Here is an 18,466-nt window from a genome sequence, read left to right on the forward strand (position 1 = left end):
CTAAATTTTGCCTTCGGGCATGTGAGATACGCAAGTGGCTGACCGAGTCTTTATAATCACCTGTCGGAGGAAAGCACCATCTCTCCGTCCCCTCACAATCAGCACTCATCATCCCATTGTCTCTTGTTTTACATGTTATTCTTTATATTTTATTTTTTATCTATATTATTACTGATCTTGTATTGAAATAAACTATGAACTGAACTGAACTTCATGGCATAGTCGGGATTTAAACCACATCATAGCCCAGCACTCTGACATCTACGTTGCACTATCTGTAGTCTATACAGACCAATCTTCCCCATCTACATCTAAAGGAGTCTTGAATGTTGGTGGGTCAAAACTTCAATTTGCAGAAGCCATGCTAATTCTTTCTTAGCAATTCTTGTTGTTCTGTACTGGCTCTGTTTTGTTTTCTGGTGTGTTTTTTGCAGCATTTAAAACATTGTTCAAACACATAATAGTTGGGTTTTTTTTAAAAAATGTTGCCTAGTTTTTTTCTTCCTTCCTTCCTTCCTTCCTTCCTTCCTGCCTGCCTGCCTGCCTGCCTGCCTGCCTGCCTGCCTGCCTGCCTGCCTTTCTTCAGTTTATGCTATATGTATTATCCCATGTTGAGAAGTATTTGTGATGGTTCCTATCCAATAATAGATTTTTCTTTTACTGCAGGGCCATTGAAATCTGAGTCTGAGCACTGATTGCAAGCCTTTCTCGAACTAGTATTTCTTTTCTTGTTATTTTCCACACTCTATGTTTGCGTGGTATCACCTGCAAGCAAGCAAGAAGGAAAGAAAGATCCTAATAAAACCTTCCTTTGGTTATAGTGATAATTTTAATCTGTACTGCGCCTGTTCTAGATCTCAGTTTTAAACAGACACATTCACAAACAATACTTTGCCATCTGAGGCAGTGAAAAGATTAATGCATCATTTTAGGCTTTCTAATGAGAATGAGGGTACATCTTGGACACAGGTCGTAAAACTGGCTCAAGACTAACAAGGGTGCATAATGAATGTGTTGCAAAGTCCCCCATTATCAGCCTAATAGGCAGGAAAAGATAGATTAGGCTAGGACTGCAGATTCCGGCAACTCCTCCTCTATTAGTTTGGGATTCGTTCTTTAGCATGCTTGCTTTTTAGAAAGTCTGCTGATGTGCTTCCATTTAACGTATTGTTTCATGCGTCTCACTTTGCTGAATGGCGTTAAGATTTCACGGGAAGCCTTTTTCTGGTCAGTTTCCTTGTGATGAGAGAGTACATCTTTTCAAGATGTTTGTAAGAACCCCAGTTGAGAAGAAGTAGAGTTGCCAGCTTCATGGGGGCACCGGGTGTCCTCCCAGAATTACAACTGTGATCTCCAGACTACAGCGGTCAGTTTCTGTAGAGGAAATGGCAGCTCTGGAAGGTGGGCTTTATGCTGGGTTGCTGGAGGTTTGGGGTGGGGTGGGGTCTGAAGCGGGTGAGGTTGTTGGCAGACTAATTAACACAGCAAAGGGGCACAACCTGATTAAAGCGTAGATAAATATTTAGGAACTAGCACATTTGATAATAAAGAGGAGAGGCAGAGCTAGGACTCCTAACTACATTACTAGCTGAAAGAGAGGACAAGACTAAGTGCGGGGCTTCTGAGAAGCAGCAGGATATTGCCCTGAGAGTAGCAATCTGGAGACAGACAAGGAATGACACTCAAAAGGAGAGAAGGGGCTGACTTCACTATCCGATCTAATTGTCTTCTTTGTACACCAGATGTTGCCTAGTCCCACAGGGGTTTGGGGAGGGGAGGGAATTCAGTGGGGTATAATGCCCATCAGGGGTCATTTCGTAGAAAAAGAGGTGCAGGAGCTCATTATCATAACTTATTAGCATAACTTATTTGCATATGCCACACCCCCTGACATCACCGGAAGTGTGTCAGAAGGCAACACCCACCGCTCAGGCTCCGCTGAACTGTTTTGGATTGCTAGCTACTGGGGGGGGGGCAGATCTGCCCTCACAGAGGAGGGTAGGCTTTCTAATGAGAATGAGGGTACATCTTGGACACAGGTCGTAAAACTGGCTCAAGACTAACAAGGGTGCATAATGACTGTGTTGCAAAGTCCCCCATTATCAGCCTAATAGGCAGGAAAAGATAGATTAGGCTAGGACTGCAGATTCCGGCAACTCCTTCTCTATTAGTTCGGGATTCGTTCTTTAGCATGCTTGCTTTTTAGAAAGTCTGCTGATGTGCTTCCGTTTAACGTATTGTTTCATGCGTCTCACTTTGCTGAATGGCGTTAACATTTCACGGGAAGCCTTTTTCTGGTCAGTTTCCTTGTGATGAGAGATGCTTGTAAGAACCCAAGTTGAGAAGTTGGCAACCCTCGCTTTATGGCATCACATCCGTGCTGAGCTCCTTCTTGTGCTCAAACTCTGCTCTTGCCAGTCTCCAACTCTCCATCTCCTGAAATTTCCCAACCCAGATTTGCCAACCCTAAAGGGAGCATGTAGTCAGCTCAGATAAACTGTGCCAACCTTTGAACTGGCATCAGTTCCTCACAAGCAACAACCCACCCTAGCAGTTCTCCGAGTCTTCCTCTTGCTAATGAGCTGCAGAATTCAAAACAGCCCTGCAGCCATTAACGTAGCTAAGGACAACTTAGACAAACACTAAATGGTAGGATTTTTTAAAAAACAAACCACAGTGTTTATTTATATGATTTGTGGCTGATTTGACTGTGTATTTAAACAATTGCCTGCCAGGTGGAGCAGCACCGCAACAAGGACAGGGGAGGGGGATAGAACATTGTGCTATGTTAGAACGTGCCTACACAAAAAGCCAGCTACAGTGTACGTTAGGAAGGAATACATGAAACACAAACAGGTCAATGGATGGACAAACCACTCATCACACACACACAAAAACAACTCCCTGTTCACGACTGATAGACAGGAACATAAGCTGAACTGACTGGTGCTCAAGCATCTCTATCATCTGCCATTTTTTTCCTATTTAGATTAGTTATAGTAAGCATGTTAAATGAATGTGTAGAGTATTCAATAGCTTCCATTGAATACCTATGTATGGTGAATCATCTCATTAGAAAGCAATGTTAAGCTTCGGCCTGGGCTAGGATCCAAATGTAACCAATCGGAGTACTAGCCCAGGAAGCGTCATCCAATCACTTCACAGAGCGGGGACGTTTGTGATTGGTCCTTATGGCTTCAACCTTATTGGTTGTTATATGTACAGTGGGCGTGGCTATATTAGCCGGGAATGTTTAAAAGCAGGACAGCTGCAATGTTAAAACTGTTCTGGCTATCAGATGTTGATCCGTGTTGGAGAAGTGTGCGAGTTGAAGAGTAAAGTTGTGTTCTTGCTGAAATCACGCTCCGACTATTTGTTAAGCTCATGACTTAACAGAATGGCTCCAGATTTGCACCAAAATCATAAAAGTTCAAACCAAAATTTGTGCAAGCTGAGAATCAGGATGTAAATTCAAAAACCTTGAGATCCGATTTGATCTACACAAAATTGCACTGAGGGCATGCCTGCATGCCTTGTTCCTTATTCCCTGAGTTGGATTGAGGTGACGAGAGGAGGTCCTATGCCTGATGGACAAATTAATAACTGACAGACCATCAGGTCCGGATGGCATACATCCAAGAGTTCTGAAAGAACTCAAATGTGAATTTATGACAAACTCCTGACAAAAATATGCAGTCTCTCACTAAAATCTGCCTCTGTTCCCAAGGACTGGAAGATAACTAATCTTTAAAAAAAGGTTCCAGAGGAGATCTGGGAAATTATAGGCCAGTCAGTCTAATGTTGGTACTGGGTAAGTTGGTGGAATCTGTTATTAAAGATAAAATTAGTAGGCACATTGTTGAACAAAAGTTACTGAGGAAGAAACAGCATGGATTCTGTAAGGGAATATCTTGTCTCACATAACCTTTTAGAGTGTCCGGTTCAGGGTGGTGGCTGGCATAGACATGTGTCAAGGAGCTCTGCAATTACAATCTTAAATCGTATCAAGATTGTCTGCTCCTTTGCTAATAAGACTGTGATAATTGAGAATACTTTGAATGTAACCTTTTAGAGTTCCTTAAGAGGGTGAACAAACATGTGGTCAAGGATGACCCAGTAGATGTGGTTTACCTAGACTTCCATAAACCTTTTGATAAAGTTCCTCATCAAAGTCTCCTAAGTAAACTCAGCAGTCATGGGATAAGAGGACAAGCCCTCTTAAGGATTGAAAACTGGTTAATAAACAGGAAACAGAGAGTGAGTATAAATGGGCGGTTTTCACAGTGGAAGGTGGTAAGCAGTGGGGTACTGCAGGATTCGGTTCTACGTCTGGTGCTTTTTAACTTGTTCATTAATTATTTGGACTTGGGAGTAAGCAGTGAAGTGGCTAAATCTGCAGATGACATGAAGTTGTTCAGGACAGTGGGAACCAGGGAGGACTGTGAGGTGCTCCAGAGGGCACTGTTGAGGCTGGGCGAGTGGGCGTCAATGTGCCAAATGAGGCTCAACATGGGCAAGTGCAAAGCAATGCACATTGGAGCCAAAAATCCTAACTATATGTGTAAATATACACATACACACAATGATGGAGTCCAAACTGGCAGTGACTGACCAGGAGAGAGATCTTGGAATCATGGTAGATAACTACCTAAAATGTCAACTCAGTGTGCTACTGTAATAAAAAAGGCAGATCCTGTTCTGGGAATTATTAGGAAGGGGACTGAAAACAAATCAGCCAATATCATAATGCCTCTGTATAAATCTATGGTGTTGCCTCATTTAGAATAATGTGCACAGTTCTGGTCACCGCACCTCAAAAAAGATATTATAGCATTGGGGAAAGTGCAGGAAAGGACAACTAAAAGGATTAGGGGGGGTGGAACACTTTCTCTATGATAAAAGGTTAAAGAGGTTAGGGCTCTTTAGCTTGGTGGAACCACGATTGAGGGTTGACAAGACAGAGGTTTACAAAATTATACATGGGATAGAGAAGTGCTTTTCTCCCTTTCTCACAATACAAGAACTTGTGGGCTCTCAATGAAATTAATGAGCAGTAAGTTTAGAAAAGATGAAAGGAAGTACTTCTTCACCCAAAGAGTAATTAAGATGTGGAATTCACTGCTGCAGGAAGTGGTGATGGCTACAAGCATAGACAGCTTCAGGAGGGGATTGGATAAACATAGGGAGCTGAGGTCCATCTGTGGCTATTAGCTACAAGGTGCAGATGGAACACTATGTCTGGGGCAGTGATGTTCTTGTATTCTTGGTGCCTGGGGGCAATAGTGGGAGGGCTTCTGGAGTTCTGGCCCTGCTGGTGGACCTCCTGATGGTACCTGGGTTTTGGACACTGTGTGACACATAGTGTTGGACTAGATGGGCCACTGGCCTGATCCAACATGGCTTCTCTTATATTCTTACTTTCCTATGTCAGATGGGTGTCCTGTTGCCCTCAAAGAGTCACTGTGCTGTGGTGGTTTGAATGCTAAAGCTGAGGGTCTGGATTCAAATCCTATATCAGATAGTTGTCTGATCTTGAGACAAATGGCATCAAGGTTGTTTTGAGGATGAAATGGCAATCAATGTCATTCTTTACATCTAACAAAAAATTATGGCTTATCATTGGAGGAACAAACCTTGGAGTTTCTAAGGTGCAAGAACTTATGCACAGCTTGGAAATTAATTTTGTTTGCAGCAAACCCTCATTTGTTGTTTCATCTGAATCGCAAACTATGATTTGTTCTCTTCACTCCAAACCACAATTCGATTCTAATCTGAAGGCAAGAGAACAATCCATAAATTTGGATTCAACTATCCATCAGAAGAAGATGCTGATAGTCAATGCTCTTTCTTGTTTCTCCATCCATTTCCAGCCCTGGGAAATTTGATTCCTGGGGTAGTGGGATCTGCACAGAGTAAGAGCCATGCGAGTTGGTGGGCTGCAGTGAGGATAGAGAGGTGTGTTCCTGCAGCGAGGAGAAAGAAGTGTCTTCAGTGGTGCTCTACTAACAGACGAGGGAGTCAAGTGGGAGTCGTTCCCACTTCTCATTGCAGCCCATTGGCCTGCATAGTTATTACTCCATTTGAGTCCCATTACTTTCCCATTGGCAGAAATGTATGTTGGAAGGAGGGGAAATGGGTGAAACTCCACAGTTCTTGCATGAACTGAGCATTGGATCCAGCCCATGGTTTGTGATTCTGATGAAACCAGTATTTTTAAAAAAACACTGATGAAAATAGTATTTTAATAAGTATTTTAAATATTCCTTATCTAGCAATTTCAATAAATCTGACCTTCTTCTCTTTAAAAAAAAAATCTGTGTTTTCTCATTCATGGATGTGCAGGCATGAACAATTACCGAGGGTCATGGGCAAAAAAAAAAAATCCTTATACCCATTGTACATAATAATTGTCATGCAAAATTGCCCTTGCAGCTTTAAAGTGCTCACTTGCAAATAATAGCTGGTGTGATAATAATAATAATATTGCCATAAATGTCTGCCTTGAGATGGGGGGAAATGAACCTTTCCTGCTCATAAAAGATATTCCAATGAAAGCAGCATCTGTAACGAAAAGTGGTTGCAGAGGGGTTGCTTAAACAAGATCAAGGAGAGAAATACCATACCAGGACCATTAACACACACTGGAGCATTGACAGCCTTGCCAAAACTCTCACCAAAGACAGCCACTACATAGAAAACATGACCTCAATTACAAACAGGCCCCAGGACAAAACAGCTATTGATCAGTAAATTTCATACACTAGGCAGGACTAAATTTAAAATGAGACCCCTCCAGTCCCAGAGTGAGCCAGCTGCCACACCTATAGGGAGTGAGGTCCTCCCATTCCAGCTTGGCCCAACTCACCCTGCCCACCCCCATCTGTCCCACCCAACCCCATTCCCTGCCGCAGCTTAACAGACTGACAAGAGGAAACTGGGGGGTCTCTTTGGCATCACATCCAGAAGTGATGTCATCATGGTGAGGTGCTCTAGGAGTCACCCAAAACTCCATGGTTTGACCACAAAGGTTTGGGTGAATCCTAGAGTGGTGCCTCAATGCAATGACATCACTTCTGATTTTATACCGGAACTGATACCGCATGTTGGAACAATGCCAAAGAAATTGTCCCCCACCCCCGAAATAGTCCCCCCTGATTGACAGCTACAGCTGGCCTATCTATCTGCCTGTCTGTCTGTTAACTAGCTTCTCAATCAAATAATTCCAAGGAGGGAAACAGAAATGTATTCAACATAATGGCAATTATGCAGTAAAACAAACAATGTGAACTTCCAATGTTTAGGGCCAGGATGAAACTTTGAAATGAAAGAGTTGGCTATAAAAAGGAGAATGCCTCTGAACATGTGCAGAAAACCACAAGCTGTTCACAAACATCAGGGATTAGGAGAAAACCCTCCCCCCCACACACTTTCTAAACCAGCAAAGTAGCCTGCAGTGTGACACAGTATTTATTTCCTCCCAGAAGCAAAAATGGATTCTGTTGATTTATGGCAGAAGGGAACATGGCTTCAGTGAATGACACCACTGAGGTATGGGCAATTCATGCCTTATTTTCCTGACACTGAAGTCACTAATGTCTAGATAAAGGGCAAGATTTACCATCAGCTCTGTAGCTTGCTGGATTTCAGCCCAGCAACTTGGACCCTCACCTTCCTTTTGGTTAAGACAAAGTACTTCTGCTTGTGGAAGAGGGGAAGGGCAATTTTTGCCAGTTTCCCCCCTCACTGCTGCTCCCTTATATCAATGCCCTGATGTTCCCAGGAGTCCACGGACCCCAGGGGCACATTTTTGAGAGACATAGAAGACTGCAGTGGGGCCCCCAGGAAACTGTGTAGGATCTGAGATTGAATTTATTTTTATTATTTATTTATGTATTAAATTTGTTAATTGTCCAATCCCTGCAGTGCAGGGCTCTGGGCGATGTACATCGTTCATAAAAACATCAAGATAAAACAATTAAAACATTAATAACATATTTCAAACAAGAAGATGCCGTATATCAATTGGTCCCATTACAGACTGCTGGCCGCTTTGCAGGTAGAAAAGGGCAAAACAGATATGAAAAGCAACTGGAGCAGAAAGGGCGCCAGCTATGATGAAGGCCATTGCTGTCCTCAGCCAAAGGCCTGGAGGAACATCCCTGCCCTACTGGCCCTGCAGAATTGCATAAGGTCCCAGAGGGCCCTGATGGTATTTGACCGAGAGTTCCACCAGGTGGGTTCTAGGTCAGATCAAGCCTGAACTCTCCCTAGAAGTTAGTAACTGGAAGCTAGAGAGAGTTCAGGCTTGATTTGACCTAGAACCCACTTATCTGTCTTTTTGGCAGTCCACAGTTTCTCTTCAGATCATATCAATCTTTCACCTCTGTGGTTTCTTTTCAGAGCCCATAAATCTTTTGCCTTTTACTAAAGCCAGAGTCTCCCTAGAAGCTAAACTGACTAAACTGAGGCTATTGTCCTTTGGTCCCATTATGAGAAGACATGTGTCACTGGAAAAGACAATAAGACTAGGAAAAGTTGAAGGCAGCAGGAAAAGAGGAAGAACCAAGGTGAGATGGATTGACTCAGTTTGCAAGACCTGAGCAAGGCTGTGAACGATAAGGTGTGTTGGAGGTTATTCATTCACAGGATCTCCATGAGTCAGAAGCGACTTGCCATCACTTGTCACACACACACAGGAGAGAGATAATGGGCCCCTGCTTACTCTCTTCTTCCTGCAGAAGAAGCACACAATGCTGGAAGTCCAGAGAGAGGCCAAAGACAGGCCAATGAACTGGCACTTTTCTTGTATTCTATAAACCATACTATAAATGGTATTGCAGATGAACTGTCAAACTAGGATCCTGGGGGACCCCGGTTTGAAACCCTGCTTCTGTCGTGGAAGTTTGCTGGCTGATTTGGGGCCAGTCACATTCTCCCAGCCTAACCTGTGTCACAGAGTTGGGCCCTTCTGAATTTACCAGCTTGGTAAATTCCTAGAGATTTGGGGGTGTTTCCTAGGGACAGTGGAGTTTGGGGATGGGAAGAAACTCATAGAATCAAAGAGCTGGAAGGGATCTCCAGGGTCATCTAGTTCAGCCTCCTGCACAATGCAGGTTATTCACAAATACCGCCCCCCACACACACACCCAGTGACCCCTGTTCCATGCCCAGAAGATGACAAAAAACCTCGAGGATCCCTGGCAAAAATTGGCCTGGAGAAAATTTGTTTCCTGACCCCATGGTAGTGATTAGCATTTCCCTGGGTGTGTTAAGAAAGAGCCACAAGAACAAAGCACTGAAGCAACCCTTCCTGCCCTCCCTCTGATGAACTGCCCAAGTTCACAGAATCAGCATTGCTGTCAGATGGCCATCTAGCCTCTGTTTGGAAACCTCCAAAGAATGAGAGCTCACCACATCCCGAGGAAGAAGCCTTGTTCCATTGAGGAACTGATCTGACTGTCAGGAAGTGGTGCTATTTCCTCCTGGGGAACTGATCTCTGTACTCTGAAAATCAGTTGTAACTCCAGGCAAACTCCACACCCCACCTGGAGGTTGGTAACCTATGCTAAATGGATTTGCAGCTGAATCAGGGCCCGGATGGGAGATTGCCCAGGAACCTAGTGTACGCTTGCTTGAGCTCCCTGTAAGGAAAGATAGGATATAAATGTAATTAAATAAATCACTATGCGCTCTCTCTCGCTTGCTCTCTGTTTGCAGAACCAGCCAATTGTTTGGGAGGGGGTTGAATCAGTGCAGCAGAATCATAAATGCAAAATGCAACAAACATACAAAAAGATAATTAGTTTAATATATAATTCATGTAATCTGTGATACAGTTTGGTTTTTCAGACAACATTTCTGCAAGCAGAATGGAGTGTGGGTACAGTACCAGCATGGTACTGTTTTGGGTTTGTTTGTTGTTGTTGTTTATAGTACACTGTATTAGGTTTTACGGTATGCAGGGGTGAGGGGGGAAAGAGAAACAAAAAGAGAAACAAAATAACAAGTCTTCTGCATGTAACTTTTCTCTCTCTTTTTTAAGCCCATGGATTTTTAATTGCATTTTTCTAGAGACTACAACAGAAAAAGGGAGGGGGAAACTACATCTATGGGAGAAAGGAAAGAAAACCAAACTAAAAACCCAAGTATAGGAGATCATTACACCAGCTCATATCAGAGTTACTCTAAAATGCTGTGTTTACATTGAACTTAGTTGATCAAGCTATATAATTTATCTTTAAAACCATTATTTTAACTGTTTAAAGAAAATCATAAGAGCATCTTTAACAATAAAAAAAAGCTTTAAGGCACCATTCAGAGTTCTTCAGCCTTCATTTTGTTTTATCTTTTCTAATCCTTAATTGATATTCTTGTTTGAGGGCTGCCGCCCCCTTTTCGGAGTCAGAGTCCTCATCTGAAGTAGCAGAATCCATTTCGTCACTAGGTTTGCTGTCTTTTTCTTCCTTGCCATCCTCACCAAACTCTCCCAGTTGCAGTCTCAGGAACTCACGCGCTTTAGAAAGAGAGTCAATCTTTCCTTTTTTATCCTGCAGTTTGAAAATGACACCTTCGGGAGTCAACCATCTGTAAGGAATGCTGTTTGTTTGTAAAAATAAAATCAAGTCTTTATACTTCTTCCTCTTCTTCCTTATTTCAAATGGAATATCTTTTAAAATCCTGATAATATTGCCTCCAATTTGTAAGGGTGTTCCTGTAGTTGCTTTCAGGATTTGATCCCTCACATGTCTCTTCGAGAATCTAACCGTTATCTCCCCAGGCAGATTCTTTTTCTTGATATAAACAGAATAGGTTCTATAGACCACATCCATTTCACTTACAAGGTATTCTGGTTTTAAATCTGTAACTGGGGCTAAGGCATCACTCAGACGTTGCTTTAGATTCTCTCCTTTTTCTACAGGGACCCCTTGGAACCGGAGGACTAGGTTAGCTTTTCCCATTTGTAGCTGCAAAAGATGATATTCATCTGAAGCTTGCTTCTTTTCCAGCATTTGGACCTTTTTTTTTTTTACCTTTTTGGATTTGGCATCCATTTCCTTCACTTTCTCAGCTGTTTGCTCTGTTTTGTTTTTTGTTTTTTGTAGTCTCAGTCAGTTAGAGCTGCTGAGCTGCAAAGTTCTGGTTTAAAGCTGTCAGTTGTTGGTTGATGTTCGTCATCTGGTCCAGTAGAAGGCGCAAAGAGTCCGCTAGCAGTTTAGAAAACTCAGTGGTATCTTCCAGCTGCGGGCTCATGCTCCCCAGTGGTTTCACTATTGTTAGTCTGTCTTTTTCTGGTTTTTTGCCTGCCATGTTTTTGGATTGTTTACTTTTCTAAAACTTGCTAAAGTCTCTGAAATTCACCCAAATGCTTACAAGCGTTCTCGTTGATCTCTCAAAACAGATTTCAACGCTTTTGTTTCTGCTCCCCCTTGGCAAATCGCTTTTTAACTCTGTGTGTGTATGGGAGGGACCCCTCCCCCGCTCGTTCATCTCGCCATTCCCAGGGGGGCTTTCTTTTAAGTTCCCAGCATTTCAGTTTAACTCGACCTACAGTTCATTGATGGTCTGAAGACCTTGCTAAAGGTACGTTTTATATGCCCAATCTCCAACACTTGTCCCGGTCAGCGGCTCTAGTTCCATTGTGGATGCAGCAGCAGCAGGACTGTCGCAGCAGAAGAGCACCTCAATTCTCCAGCAACGCACTGGCGAAGAGGCTACCCCTCAAAGCCCCATGGCTAGGAGACTTTCACAAAGGCTCCGGGGGGTGGCAACCAGTCGCCCCCCCCTCCAAAGCGCTGGCGCGCGGATCGCTTCCCCGGGAGATCTGGGAGAAACGTCCACTATTATGTTGCCATAAACCGAAAGTCTGCATGTAACTTTTCTCCACATATCATGTCACACTACAAAGAGACTGAAATTTTAGAAGTTCATAAAGGCTACTTCATATTATATCAAAGAAATCATATCTTTATATATCTTTCTTATCCAATCGTAAAAAGGAATCTATAGTCCAACAAAGTCTTCTTCCATTTGCCCTTTTAAGATCAAAGTGAGTCTGTCCCTTTCTGCACTTTCCATGGTCTTCCTTATTAGGACTTGCTCAGAGGGTATTGTTGGATGTTTCCAAAAATTCACATATAAGATTCTAACTGCTGTTACCACTTGAATTATAAAATATCTTTGATTTTTATCAAACTCATCTGGTATACAATTCAGTAAAAACAATTCTGGTCAAAAAGGTAATGAAGTCTGCAAAACTGCCTGTATAAATGTATGTACCATAACCCAAAACTTGCATACAGCTTCACAATGTCCACCACATATGGTAAAATGTACCTACATGTTTTTTACACTTCCCACAACTATCATGGTACTGTTTAAGGGTAGCCATTTAGTATGCCTGTGTGCATGTCAGTTGCTATGACTGATACCTAAACAAATTATACCCTGGCAAACTCTGCTCTACTGCATGCACGGAGCAGACCTGAACACTGAAGAATCCACAGGAGCCCCAGCTCATCTGGAGCTCTGTGTCAGTATTGCAGTAAAGCGTGATTAGGTAAAACAATATTGTCTGTTAGTATTGTACGAGGGTGCAGCAAAGCTATAGAGTCTATTTGTATTCTGTGCCTTTGAAAGAAATGTTCATCAGGCCCCAGATAAAAGATCGGTTTTAAAAAAAAAGAAGAGCATATTGCATTATTGAAACAAGCCACAAAGATTAAAAACGTAGTTATGCCACATCCTCCGAGGCTTGCCTGTCCTTGCAGCTCTTTCATGCTTGAGGCTAACACAGCAAAGCTAAAAACACCGAAAACAGGTGTATCTTGACCCAGTGAAAAGCTGATAAGATCTGACTGGATCAAAGGCCAAGGTCATTCAAAGCACAAGACTGCCAAGCTGATATTATTTTTGTCACGGTTCCAAATTGTTGGGAGGTAGGACTTGGAATCTGGCACCTGAGAATCATATGATATGATAGTCTAGTTATTAAGTATGACAGTTAGAAAAGGCTGTATTTTGCCGCATTTCCCAGCGATTAGTACCCCATATTTTACAATGTCATTGCTTTGAATGCTGCAACACCACCAAGATTCCTTCCAGTTCTTGTGGTTTGGAGCCACCATCCCCAAAAGAAAAGGAATAATATTGAGATGGCAGCAGAGGCGGGGAATATCACTCTTCTTTTTGATTTTAGGGGTCCATTTTTCAAAAGCTGGCAAGACACAGATCTCACTAGAGGGGCGCCATAGCTGAGGGGTAGAGCACAATCCTTGTGCCATTACAAACGATAGCAGCAGGTCCAAAAGAGGTCTCAGTCTGAGATCCTGGAGGGCCATTGTCCATGAGAGTGACTGTAGAGAGTTGAATCAATGATGTTCACACTATGTTTCTTGGAAGCTTCTCAATGATTCCTCCATGAGATGCTAATCCCTGTCTTCTTTTATGATGTCCAATCCACAGAGATGTGTTGGGAGGGGTGATTTCTAGATGTGGAACAACATACATTCCAGAACTCCCTGTTTATCAGGGATATTCCCTATTACCTGGAACCCACCCCTGCTAAAGCACTGCCTTCTTCTGTCTCCATATTTACATTCTTCTTCAGATTCTGTTATTGTGAACCTCTAATGAAACAAGGTACGGAGAGATCTATAACTGGATCATCCCATCATTTTTCTAAAGGCAAATTATAATAACACATTACAAAGTCCTCAAGTTTGTTGGGGAAAAACACAAGGGGTGATTCCCCACAAGCACTGCTCCACGCTCACTCCTCCCTTTTGCCCCGATGGTACGTGTCAATTTCACACAAGCTGCTGCATGGCAGCATTTTGCCCCGCAGCTTCGTGCAATTTTCCCGGCATCTACTCAATCCTCAAAAAACAGGATTGAGTAGACACGGGGAAAATCGCACGAAGCTGGGGCAAAATGCGGTCGCGCAGCAGCTTGTGTGAAATTGACACGTACCATCGGGCCAAAGAGAAGAGTGAGCACGGAGCAGCGCTTGTGGGAAATCACCCAAAGCTTTGTGTCACATGTGGGATGGGAATTTTGTGCCTCCCAGACACACACTGGCTCTTTTCAGTTTGTGATCACAATACACAATGAGAAGCAGTTGTAACATCCACCCCCTCCCCACTGCTTTTGCATCCTCACTATGGAAGCATTGCTGGCTTCATTGTAAAACTTAATGTGTAGCCATGTAAGTAATGTGGTTTTTACAGTGCAACCAGTAGTGGCTCCATGGAGTAGTCTGAGGTCACAAAGACATCCAAGAGGGAGAATAAAGGTACTTCTCCCTGTGTGCAATGGCTGCAAACAGAAAAGTGCCAGTGTGCATCTGGTATACCAACAAGGGAAGGCTTTGGCCTCCATGCCCTCTTTGCAGACCTTCTGGGAATATCTCATTGGTCACTGTGTGAAATAGGATGCTGGACTAGATGAACCATTGGTCTGATCAAGCATATCTGCTCTTATATTCTTAGCTGTGCAGGGCAGTGATTCAGATCAAGGCCATGTAGGTTTTCAGGCCAAACCTCACAAGCAGTGGAAGGGTTTGGGGCAGGGACATGGGGAGGTCTATGACATCAGTGATGGTGTCAATGTCACTGCATAACTTCCTGGTACAACCTGGAAATGACCATGGGTAGCTCTAGGAATTGCTGAAAACTCTATGGTCTTACCATAGAGACCATAGAGTTCCTGATGATTCCTAAAGTTCATCTTAATTGTACCCAGAAGTAATGTACCAGAACAGAGGATCCTGATGGTTTTTTGTTGTTGTTTTTTACTCCAGTCTCCAGTCAGAGCGGTGGCTAGCAACAGCAGCAGTAACCATAACAGTAGGCCTGGTAGTCCACAGGTCATGGTGTGGAGAAGAGAGGATGTAACTCTTCTACCCTGCATGTTTTCATTGATTTAATTAAATTTTATTTTTCCTCACAAGGATACTTGATCACTGTCTGGGTTTTCAGCCTGCTTACATGGTGTGAACACTAGGATCAAAATGTTTTATGTACTCTTCATTTTTGAATGAATAGCTGGAATAAGTTATGAAAAGAAAGACAACTGCACGTGTGTTTCAAGATGGGTTGTTGCTCACACCTACCAGCCATTTTTTCCACATTGCTAAAAGCAATAAATAAATAAATCACAATTTCTGAGGAAACTTACTAGCGAGGAGGCATCTCTGTGTCCCTTATAGAAGTGTCAGCTTGTGCTCATTAATGGCTGCTGAGCTGTCTAGATATGGAAGAATTCATGTCTATGCATTCTCATAATGCCTCATGGGAATTGTAGTTTCTCCCACACACACGTCTGCAAAAAAAAATCTAGTTTTCAAACTCTAATTAAAAAGGTGTTTTGGGGGCTTTTGGGGGGGTGACTATTTCTGTTGCAACCCAACACCCACCCAGAAAACTAATGACAGGCAGCTGAAAAGTCCTGAGCAGAACAAATTTACACATGGAATGAGCATTCCGGAGGGCAATATAGCCACTGTGGGTCATTGAAACTATGCAGGTGCAGAGAGAAGGTGAACTGCAAGTGATTCTGTACCAGACTTTAAATAAAGTTGCCAACTCTGGATTGTGAAATTTCTGGAGATGTGGAGGTGGTGCCAGGGGCAGGTAGAATAGCGTGCCAGGGATGTAATGCCATATTGTCCACCCGGGTAGCTGCCATTTTCTCCAGGGGGACTGATCTCTGTAGTCTGGAAATCACTTGGAATTTGGGGAGAACTCCGGCTTCCACCAGGAGGGTGGCAGGCCAACTTGAATGTCTGCCCCTGCCCCCCGTGCTTTTTCTTGGCAATCAAGATTTTAGTTCATTGACTGTGCAAGCCCCAAAGCAGCCTTATGCTACAATACATACATTACAAATGCATCTTATGTACCAAGCCATGACCTGGACTCTCTGGCACAAACCACTGCTACCGAGGTGCAGAGCTATTCAGGGCAGCATTTGGGCCAAACTTTGAACAGCACTGAGGTGATCTACCAGAGGACCTCAAAAACCTATTGTAGGACTATTATATTTTTTTCCTCAGTTTATCAAGAAGAAGAAGAGGAGGAGGAGGAGATTGGATTTATACCCCACCCTTCACTGCCTGAAGGAGTCTCAGAGTGGCTTAAAATCCCTTTCCCTTCCCCTCCCCACAACAGACACCCTGTGAGGTAGGTGGGGCTGAGAGCGCTCTCTCAAGAACTCCCCTTGAGAGATCAGCTCTGTAAGAACTTATGACTGATCCAAGATCACACCAGCAGCTGCATGTGGAGGAGCGGGGAATCATGCCTGGTTCTCCACACTCTTAACCACTACACCAAACTGGATCTCAGAGAATAGCCGTCAGAGAATAGCCCAACAGGCAGTGACCAAGTATCCTTGCGAGAACAAGAAAATTTAATTCTCAGCCTTTGCAGAGTAACCAAGTGTGGCATATAGCAAAGGTTGTCAACTAAGTGTGGCATATAGCAAAAGTTGTCAACTGCCAGGTGGGACTTGAAGTTGTCCCGGAATTACAACTGATCTCCAACTACAGAAATCAGTTTCCCAAAATAAAATTGGTGGGTTTGTGGGGTGGACTTTATGGCATCACATCCCTGTAGAGTTCCCTCCCCTCCCCAAACTCTGCCCTTCCGAGCAGCCCCGTAGCTAGGACATTTTTGATGGGGAGGCCCGGGCTCGATGTACTCATGTCACTTCCGGAAGCGACGTAGGCATATAGGGGGGTTACGCCGGGTTTCCTGTGTCACTCCTCTTACTCTTGAGGAGTAAAAATAGTGGCAAGGGAAACCCAGGGCGGGCCATTCTCTACACCTCATATGGGGGCAAGGCAAGCTAGTTGTGTTGCTCCTCTTACTCTCAAGGAGCCCTGTGGCTGTCCCTGCCCACTGGCACCCACTGCCGCACAACCCACTTTCTTGGCAGCTGGGCTGCTGGGGAAGAGAAAGGAGATGGTAAGCCGCTCAAGACTCCTTCAGGTAGTGAAGGGCTGCAGGAGGCAGCAGTACACACACACCCTGGCACCTGCACTGGCTCCGCTCAAGAGACTCAGCCAACCCCTCTGCTGAGTGGCGAGTTTCTGAATGTCCTTCAGTGCAGGGAGGGGGAGAAAGGAGGCACCTGCACACATGACGGACTGCAAAAAGTGACAATAATAAGTAAAGGAACCCCCCTGATAATGGTGGTGACAAGCGGGCACCGCTTATCCTGCTCCAGGGCAAGAGGCACGGCCGGCTGGGAGAGACCCTGCCATAGCCTCGGTCCTTGTTGGGGGAAAGAGAACTGGTCTTTGTGGGCCATGGAGAGGGGCAGCAAGAGCCTTCTGAGTGCCTCGGTCATCGCCCGCCCCAAATAGCAGAGCCCCACCAGCGGTGCCCACCCAGCCTAATGGATCAAGGACTGGCCTCACACAGGTCTTTCCCTTCCTTTCCCTGGGCGACAGCAGTGGCTAATGGGAGTGCTGGCCCAAAGCTCACTGCAGGGGGCTTGGAGGTTCCTTGGGACGGGATGGGATGGGATGTGCTCCAGAGGAGAACCTGCCACCTGCCCTCAGTCTGCTCACCATGAGTGTGATCAGTGGAAGGGGCCTAAGGGGGAGCCAAGGCTTGGGGAGGGGGACCATAAAAACTGTTAGGGGTCTGGGTCCTGTGGGCCCCGCGGTAGCTACAGGCCTGCTTCCAAGGCTCTGCCCTCAAATCTCCAGTAATTTCCCAATCCACAGTTGTCGACTCTAGGAGAAGAGTATTGTGCACTAATTAATGGCAGGCATTTGGTGTGAGAAAGAGGTGTCACAACTATGGTCCTGGTCTGGAACGTATGAGGTGAAGAAGAGGTTCAATCTTGACCTTTAGATGAACAGCAGTTAAGTACCCACCCACATGCAAGACAGACACAAACAGACTGGAAGGGATACCAAAGGGAAGCCACATGCCAAACATGGATGGTTTTTTCTTTTGGCACAGCTAATTTTTAAGGAAAGGACAATTAAGTTTTTCACCAAAAACAATAATCATACAAGGATTTGTAGGGACAAGCTCAGGCAGCTACTGTACTGTAAGGAAGATGAGAAGAGAAAGACAGTTTCTGTTTTAAAATGAGGCCCCCTAGACTCTTAAGAATGTGTGCACGATGTATAATAGATACCTGTCTGATATAATTAATTATATTTTTCCTAAATTTAACATTGCCTGAAGGGGAAAATCATTTTGCTTGGTGAAATCCCTCATGCCACACAAAGTCTGCGAGAGAGCCAGATTTAATTGCTGTGATAAAAACCACAAGAAAGACCAGGTTTGCATTAAATCTGTAACCGCATCTAGGGAAGAACAGCTTTAATCACCTTTGAAATGGTGACCACAAGATAATTAAAGGGAAAGTGCTCTCATTAGTAATTATCCAAGAATATCAAATCTCAGGGTTGGGGCTTTTTTTTCATGAAGTCCAATTTAAAATACTCTGGCAT

The sequence above is a fragment of the Gekko japonicus genome, unplaced genomic scaffold (assembly GCF_001447785.1).
Source record: "Gekko japonicus isolate JY-2015 unplaced genomic scaffold, Gekko_japonicus_V1.1 scaffold448, whole genome shotgun sequence".
Classification (NCBI taxonomy): domain Eukaryota; kingdom Metazoa; phylum Chordata; class Lepidosauria; order Squamata; family Gekkonidae; genus Gekko; species Gekko japonicus.